Here is a 7757-nt window from a genome sequence, read left to right on the forward strand (position 1 = left end):
ACCGGGAAAATGGAAACATTGTCCACTATTGTCCCCAGGCCTCCCAAACAACAGAGGCCTAGCTAACCTGGCTTTAGTGACCTTTACCTTCTCCCACTCCTGTTTTGGAGGTGGTGTTGATGTGGGGGAAAAGAAAAAAAGATCAAAATGAAGATATCCGTGGGACCAAAGAAAGGCAGCTGGGAACTTTGGGCTGGGTTGTCACCCCGAGGACCGGAGCAGCACAGGCTGCAGAAACGCCTTGCCTAATGTGACGGGGTCATACAGAAAGGACGTGATGCTTTCCAACCAGTTTTGTGGTTTAGCAATTGTCAAAAACCTCTGACATGACTGAGATAACATCTCTCATGTTTTAAAATAAAAACTGCAAGGAAAAGTCCTTATTATATAGATATTAGAGGTGAGCCTTCTATGCCAGTATCTTTTGGGGGATGGGGCAGCCTTGAGCTCCGGCGACTACCAGAAGCTGCCCAGAGCAGCTCTCCAAACCCAATTTCTGCTTGTCCTTCAGGCCAGAAGCAGAGCAGTGAGAAGCCAGGCCCCAGCTGTACCATTCGCTTTGCAGCATCAGAAGATGGAAACGTTGCTCGCGCCCCGGTGATTCCGCGGTACGCAATGCCAACCATCTGATATTTGTGCTAAGTGGGATTGCTGAGCGAAACATCCGGGGGGCAGCTTACCAACATGACAGGTGGCGGGAAGGGCTCTGGGCTCCAGCAAGTGGGCATCTGGACTCCCTAATATCCATCCAGGAAGGGAGATGCGAGCCCACATTCCTCCGAAGCCCGGGATTGCAGCCTTGGTTGCCGCCTCGCTCAACATCTGGTCAAGGCTGTGGGGCGGGCAGGCCACGTTGGTTGGTGGTGGTGACAGCTGTCGTTGACAGCCAATAACGAATCACCTTATTTGGAGAAGAGTATTTGCCTGCCCCCCCATCCCCCCACCCACATTACCTGGGTCTGAAAGGCTAGAATGTTCTCAGAGAAGGAACTTTTCTTGGCAAATGTTGGCTTCATAAAGGATGAAGTCATGACGAAAGAGAAGACCTTGCAAGGGCACGAGTCTCATTGTTTGCAGGGACAGCGCTGCTTCTCGAACCTTAAAATGCTCATTGGTTTCAAGCCTCAATCGTGCTTCTGCAGTGGGGCCTCTGATTCAGAATTTCCATCCCGCGTTCATAGGGTGGTGCTGGCCCCATGGACCCCTGTCCGAGGACTAAAGGCTTGTGTCCATGAGTCTTATGGGGACGCATAGATAAGAACCACCCGGAGGGAATTCTTCCCCTCTCTCCCCCACGAGGACTGCCATAGGGGGTGATGAGGGGCAGTGCATATTTTTAAAAAGGATTTTTGAGACCTAAGTCACATGCCATAAAATCCACCCATTTTGAGCGTACGTACAGTTCAATGGTTGTTAGTATTCGTTGTGCAGCCTTCACCACAATCTGAGATTAAATCATGTCCCTCACCCTCTCCTCGTTCCTCTTCCATCATTCCCCACGCTCATCCCCCAGCTCTCGGCAACCACGAATCTATTCCCTATTTGTATAGATTTGCCTTTTCCAGGCCTTTCATGTGGGCAGAATCACCAATATGTGGTCTTTTGTGTCTGGCTTCTTTCACTTAGTGTAATATTTTTGAGATTCATTCATGTTGTAGCCTATGTGCCAGGACTTTGTTCCTTTTTATGGGCACATGTGCTTGTGAAAAGCTCAGTGTGATTTCGTGGCTTCCTGGTGGAGGACCACCCCATAGAAACTATCAGCTTGGAAAGCATCATCTTTTTTTTAATTTTCAAAATGAGGAAGCAGAGAGGCCGAATAATTCCTTTGTGCAATTAGTAATTGGACCCAGTGTCTTTTGACTTCAAACCCCAGGTCCTTTCCTTGATGCAATGTCCATGAACCCAGCAGATAACACATCTGAGGTCACCTCAGGCTGTAGTGCTCTCCCAGAGCTTGCTCGCCGGAAGGCAACCGGGATGCCTTTGCAACAGTCTTGGCAAAGGACAACATTCAGGGGAACATTTCCAGCTTCAAGAAGGTCTTGTAGAGCCTTTTGAGTTTTTATTGAAATCATTGGAGGAGACACATTACACGTCATGATACATAGCAAAATCATCCTTTTTGAGTGTCACATCCCCACATTGCACAGTACAGCAGCTGTCCCCTCCTGGGGTATCCCTCTTTCTTTGTGTTCTCTCTCTCTGTCTCTCTTTCGGGCTATTGGCTGGGTTTTTTTCTGCTTCCTCCACCAGGAAGGAGTTATTTTCTTTGTTGCTTAGTCCTTGCGCTTTAAAGCAGATCAACTTAGTCATTCTGGGCTGTTCTCTCCTTCTCTGTTTATACCTTTATCCGTTTCTCAGAATGGTGCTCTAAGGACTGGTGAGGTTGGAGAAGGCTATGGCAAGTTTGGAAATATATTTTTTTTAAGATTTATTTCCTTTTTTAAGAGAGAGAGAGGGAGCAAGTGTGCGTGAGCACACACAAACTGGGGGAGGGGCAGAGCGAGTGACTCCTGTAGACTCCGCTGAGTGTAGAGCCCCACACAGGGCTTGATCCCACAACCCACGAGACCATGACCTGAGCTGACACCAAGACACCAAGAGTCAGATGCTTAACTGAGCCCCCCCACCCCCAGGTGCCCCAGTTTGGAGTATTTTCTGTGCTGTGCTACAGGTGTTGGAGGTGGGTCATGTTCTGGGCTACCACGGCCTATCTTTGGAGGAGGCGTCCAAGGGCCCAGGCATCAGCCGCCTGGCTGATGTCCAGTCCAAAGAGGGATGAGAAGCCATCCTTCTTCTTAACCTCAGCTTCAGGCCAGAGTCTTCTTGGTAAAGGCCTCATGAAAAACAGCTTCCTCAAGAACTTTGACCCTTTTATCAGTCACTGGTCTTCCTCCCCCCCAGCCTCCTGGTTCCCCTCTAGCTCTGGACAAGCTGAATTGTGTTCAGAGCCTCTTGTAATTGAGGCCGTTACATGCTGGGCTCAGAGCAGAGCAACTTGGCAACTCAACAGCTTTAGCGTCCCTGCTCTCGACGTCGTCCGTGCCCCGGTGCCTCTCCCTGCCTTGAGCTGCCTTTGCTCATTGAAAAAGGAAGACCTGCCTGCTTGGGACCTCAGCATCTCGGACAGGCCTGCAAGGGCCCTCCGAGTTTATCTTCTCCAACACGCCCAATTGTCAGGTGGGGAAACTGAGAGCGTCAGGAGCCAAGTGTCTTGCAATCGTCAGGATGTTAGCTCCGAGTGTGTGTGTGGCCGTGTGAGAGTCAGAACAGAAGCAGCAGAAGAGAGCAGATTCTATAGAAAGCAGAGAGCAGAAAAATATATCGCAAACTGGGAAAACAAGAGCATTTGAGTTGGAGGTAAATTCCCGAACCGTCTCTGTTGCCTCATCGTCTGGGGCAGAGGAGTGATGGGAATATTAATGTGCCATGCCGGCCTTTAGTTGCAGAGTGCGTGAGTTCTAAGGGGGAAAAAGATCCTGGAGAGCTTCTGGAAACCACGTGTCCAACACAGTTCTGGCACACAGCAGGCGCTCAATAAATATTTGTTGATTGATTCAAAGTAGAACAAGTAGGCATGCTCCACATGTAGCGGCAACCCTGCCAAGTATGTGCTGCTTTTTAAAAAATATATATAATTTAATTTATTTTTCCTTCTCTCCCTACCCCCCGCCCCCGGTAAGTATGTGCTTTGTTTAACAGGCTGCAATTTCTGCATTTGGCTTGCAGGTGTCTGTGGGTACCAGCCCCGGGCATGAATGTCACCCTTTCTTCCCGTGTCCCTTGTACGGGTCTTTGAAGCTGCCCAGTAGTGAAGGGACCGTGTCCCTTCACCTGCAGCACATCCAGTTGAATTCGACTTCACAATCAAGACATTCTGAGTGCTCCCTCCTCATTCATCTTTCCTGCAGAGTGGGACTCAAAGGGGATAGAAGGGAGGGGCAGGGAACATTATGTCTTGTAGGTCCGATGTCTGACTTTTGTTTAATCACAGCGCCTAGAGGTAACAGTGCGTAAAGCTTGCAGGACAGTATCTCATCCATTTTCTCACTTGGTTCCTTCGATAGCCCGGTCAGGGGCTCCTGGGAACGAAGGTCAGGCTGCCCACCCCAGGTCAGTGCCCGGCTTCCTGTCTGCTCTGAGGTCTTTCAGGCCCCGCCACCCAGTGCGGTTTCCCCGGCACCCTGATCGGTTCACCCCAGCACCTCTGACGGGGCCTTCCCAGGGTGCTTTTGGAGCAGGGCTCCCTTGGGCAGAGCTCCCCTTAGGGCTGGGGCCCTGCAGCCATGGCTTCCCTCGGGAGATGTTCTGTGCTCAGAGACCGTGACTCACAAGCTACAGGAAGTTCTTGGCAAGCTCCCTGCACGCTGCAATAAAATTAATGGCTCAGAAGGTGTGTTTGGTGAAGAAGAAGGACACAAGCAATGACTGTACAGTTCCTGGCTGGAAAGCACCTGCTGGGACCTGGGGAGGTCGGGCCCTGGTTTGGCAGGACGGCTGCGGCCTCCATGGCATCAGGGGCCAAGCGGTCTGTGTGAGGGTCCCCGGGACGCCTCCATTCCCTTGAGCTTGCCCCGCTCGATCTGGGTCAGGTTCTCTGGACCTTGACACATCTGTTGGGATTCTTGCTTCACCCCGCCCTCCTCAAAAGGCCACCCTCCTCATCAACCCATCCTCGTTCCTCTGGCGCCTCGTCTCAGCTAGCACCGAGGAGGAAGGTAGCCGCCGATGCCAAGCCGCGCGTAGCCCGACGAAGGCCGTTCTATGAGGAGGCGATTGCCACTTGTGCATGCAGGGGTCCAGTCATTTTTTTTCCAAACTGAATATTTATTAAGGTCCCACCATGTGCTAGATTCCTGGGATACGATGGCAAGCAGATAACACCTGCTCTTCACACGGATAGGGCTCCTCAGAGGGCCTGGTTCTAGGGCAGGACAGTTACATCGGCAGCAACAAGACGGCATGAAAGGGGAAGGACGGGGGCCTCAGAGCATGTGGCAGGACCCTCCGGTCGCTTACGGGTGCGGAGTCAGGGCTTCTTAATTCAGAAGGGAACTCTGATGGTGGAATGCCAGGCAGTGTGACAGACTCCCATGGGAGAGGCCAGTGCCACGGGCTCTGGGTCCCAGGCCCCGCCTCGGGCCTAACCAACCACGTGGCTTCCGCAAGTCAGCTCACTTCTCGGCCTTGTTCTCCTTCTCAGCACAATCAGGACCCTGGTCTTGAGGGTATCTAAGGTCCCCTTGAATGCTGAAACATCCGGTGAGCCCCGGCTGCATCCAGTGTTTGTTTGGCACATCGATTCTTTTAAAATTTAATGTTCTACTGTATGTTAGTAAATTGAACACCAATAAAAAATAAATTAAAAAAATTTAATGTTCTAATTGAGTAATCGACAAATATAACCATATATTTAAAGTGTGTAACGTGGTGATTTTTACCCAGAGACGCTGTGGTTTGATTACTAGGTCAAGATGATTGACGACACATGCATCACCTTGCAAGTTAACCGCCCCCCTTTCCTGTGGCGAGAATGCTCACGGTCTACTCTCAGCGACTACAAGGTACACAATCCCGTGGTATGAACTATAGTCCCCAAGCATCCGTCAGGTCCTCAGAACTTAGCCTTCTTAGGACTGGAAGTCTGTACCCCTTGGCCTCTGTCACACCATTTCCCTCTCTCTCCAGCTCCTGGCAACTGCCATTCTATTCTCTGTTTTAACGAAATTGGATTGTTTGTCTGTTTAAGGTTCCACATGTAGGTCACATCACGCATTATTGATTTCTCTGTCTGGCTTAGTTCACCGAGCCTCATGTCCTCCAAGGTCATCCGCGTTGTAGCAAATGACAGGAGTTCCTTCTTTTGTATGGCTGAATAATATTCCTCTGTGTGTGTGTGTGTGTGTGTGTGTGTGTATCACATTTTCTTTTTCTAGTCATCCATCGAAGGACATTTGGGTTGTTTCTATATCTTGGTGATTGTGAATAATGCTGCAGTGAATACAGGCATGAGGAGGCTGATTCTTAATCTTTTTGGATGACCAGATCCCCCAGAAAACTGTCGAGTTTCTCCCAATGCCACCCAACATTTTGCATATAAATTCAGGGGACTCCCATGGCGTTTGGCAACCCCTGGTGAATTTCCGATGGCTTGACGCCAGGGCAGTGGAAGGCAACGCATTTGACCGTGTTTGCGGAACACCGACACCTCCCTTAAAGCAGAGAGAGGGCTTTTCACTTTCAGAAAGTGACCCCCTGGAAAGTGTCTAATAGACTCCCTTCTGCTTCTGTGTTTGGGGAGCTGCTTTGCCTTCCAAGGCTCTTCTAATTCTCTGAGGAGTGGCGTAGAGGAGCTGTGCGAGCGTGGGCTTTGGTGTTACGCCATGCGGTGCAAAGCCTGCCTCTGCCACAAACTGGCTGAATCATTTGGGCAAATTACTCAACTTCTCTGTGCTTCAGTATCCCCATTTGTAAGCTATTGAGGGTAATAGCACCACTTACTGATCTCACGGGGTTGTTGGGAGAATTAAGTAAGATGAAATCTGTGGCCTGGCCAATAATCAAAGCTCAATATACAAGAGCTCCATAACAAGAGTGGACATCAACATTAAAGCAACTGTGTGCGTTGCTTTTCTGTCTCCCAGACTGGGGGAAAGCTTCCGGAGGTTGGAGACCTGGAGAATGAATTTAAAACTGCTGCCTCATACCGACTATCAGCTGCAAGTATCGAAAGACCTAATAAAAAGCTGCCTCTGTGGTAAGGACATCTGGTATCTCACACAGGACGTCTGGAGTTGGTGACTTCAGGGCTGGTTCATGGAGCGCTTGAGGGGTTATCCATGAGCTGGTCCCTTCCATCTTCTCAAGGGTCCTTGGCCATTGGCTCATTCATGAAGTTGTCTCTTTTGGGTCAGAATATGGCTGCTGCTGCCTTAGGCATCACGTGTGGAGGGTCTCCTGCATGAAGAAGGGGCATTTCTTCCCATGGATCTCTTTTCTGGGAGAGGAAGCACCCTCCCCTGAAGCCCCCGACCCCTGCTTCCCCCAGCAGTCTTCTCCTCAGGACCCCTGGCCAGGACTGGGCCACGCGTCCGTGCTTTCTCTCCAAGGAAGGCCGTGTTGGTAGCTCCGGCGTGGCATGGCTGTGGGGTGGCCCATCTGTGCCACCTGCCTTACCAACGTTGGGGTGGCCTTGGCCCAGACTTCTCACATCAGCATACCAACCTCAGCCCTCCGTGTCTCTTCCATGACAAGCCCATGCTTCTTCTTGGACTAAAATATATTCCATCAATACCGCCCATTGAAATCGATGCTTTGGGAAGGTATCCAGCGTAGACTATGGCTTCCATGACAGTAGGTCTGTGTGGACCCCGGTGTGAAAAATCCAGGGAGAATAGGTTTTTGCGGCATTCACTGAAAGCTTTTTGAAAAATGGAGGGATTCCGACAGAAAACTGGGGACCCCCAGATTCTAGGTTCCGAGCTCCTTGGCTGGAGTGGTTGGTGGAAGGTGTGGAGCGGCGGCAGGGGCAGGACTTTACTGGGATGGAGAGAGCGATGGGCATGGCCAGTCCTTGGCTGGAACGTGATTTCCGGTGAACCCCCAGCCCCGGGCCTGCTCCTTGCCCCAGGTGAGGAGCGGAGGGAATTCCTTGCACAGCGTCTCTGGGAAAGGGCACTGTGTGCCCAGAGGCCTACCTGGCAGCCGTCCGGCAACGGAGTCGGCTGAGGGAGATTCCCAGGTCCCTGCCTGCT

The 7757-nt window shown here is 51.1% G+C and overlaps 1 long non-coding RNA gene across 1 annotated transcript; it reads left to right on the plus strand.

Annotated features, from left to right (window-relative positions):
• The first annotated feature begins 509 nt into the window (after positions 1 to 509).
• On the plus strand, positions 510 to 7139 carry LOC144300158 (uncharacterized). The gene is made up of 3 exons (XR_013366752.1): positions 510 to 608; positions 5472 to 5567; positions 6648 to 7139. It is a non-coding gene; the product is annotated as an uncharacterized LOC144300158 (long non-coding RNA).
• The last annotated feature ends 618 nt before the right edge of the window (positions 7140 to 7757 follow it).

This window comes from Canis aureus, chromosome 28, assembly GCF_053574225.1.
Source record: "Canis aureus isolate CA01 chromosome 28, VMU_Caureus_v.1.0, whole genome shotgun sequence".
NCBI lineage: Eukaryota > Metazoa > Chordata > Mammalia > Carnivora > Canidae > Canis > Canis aureus.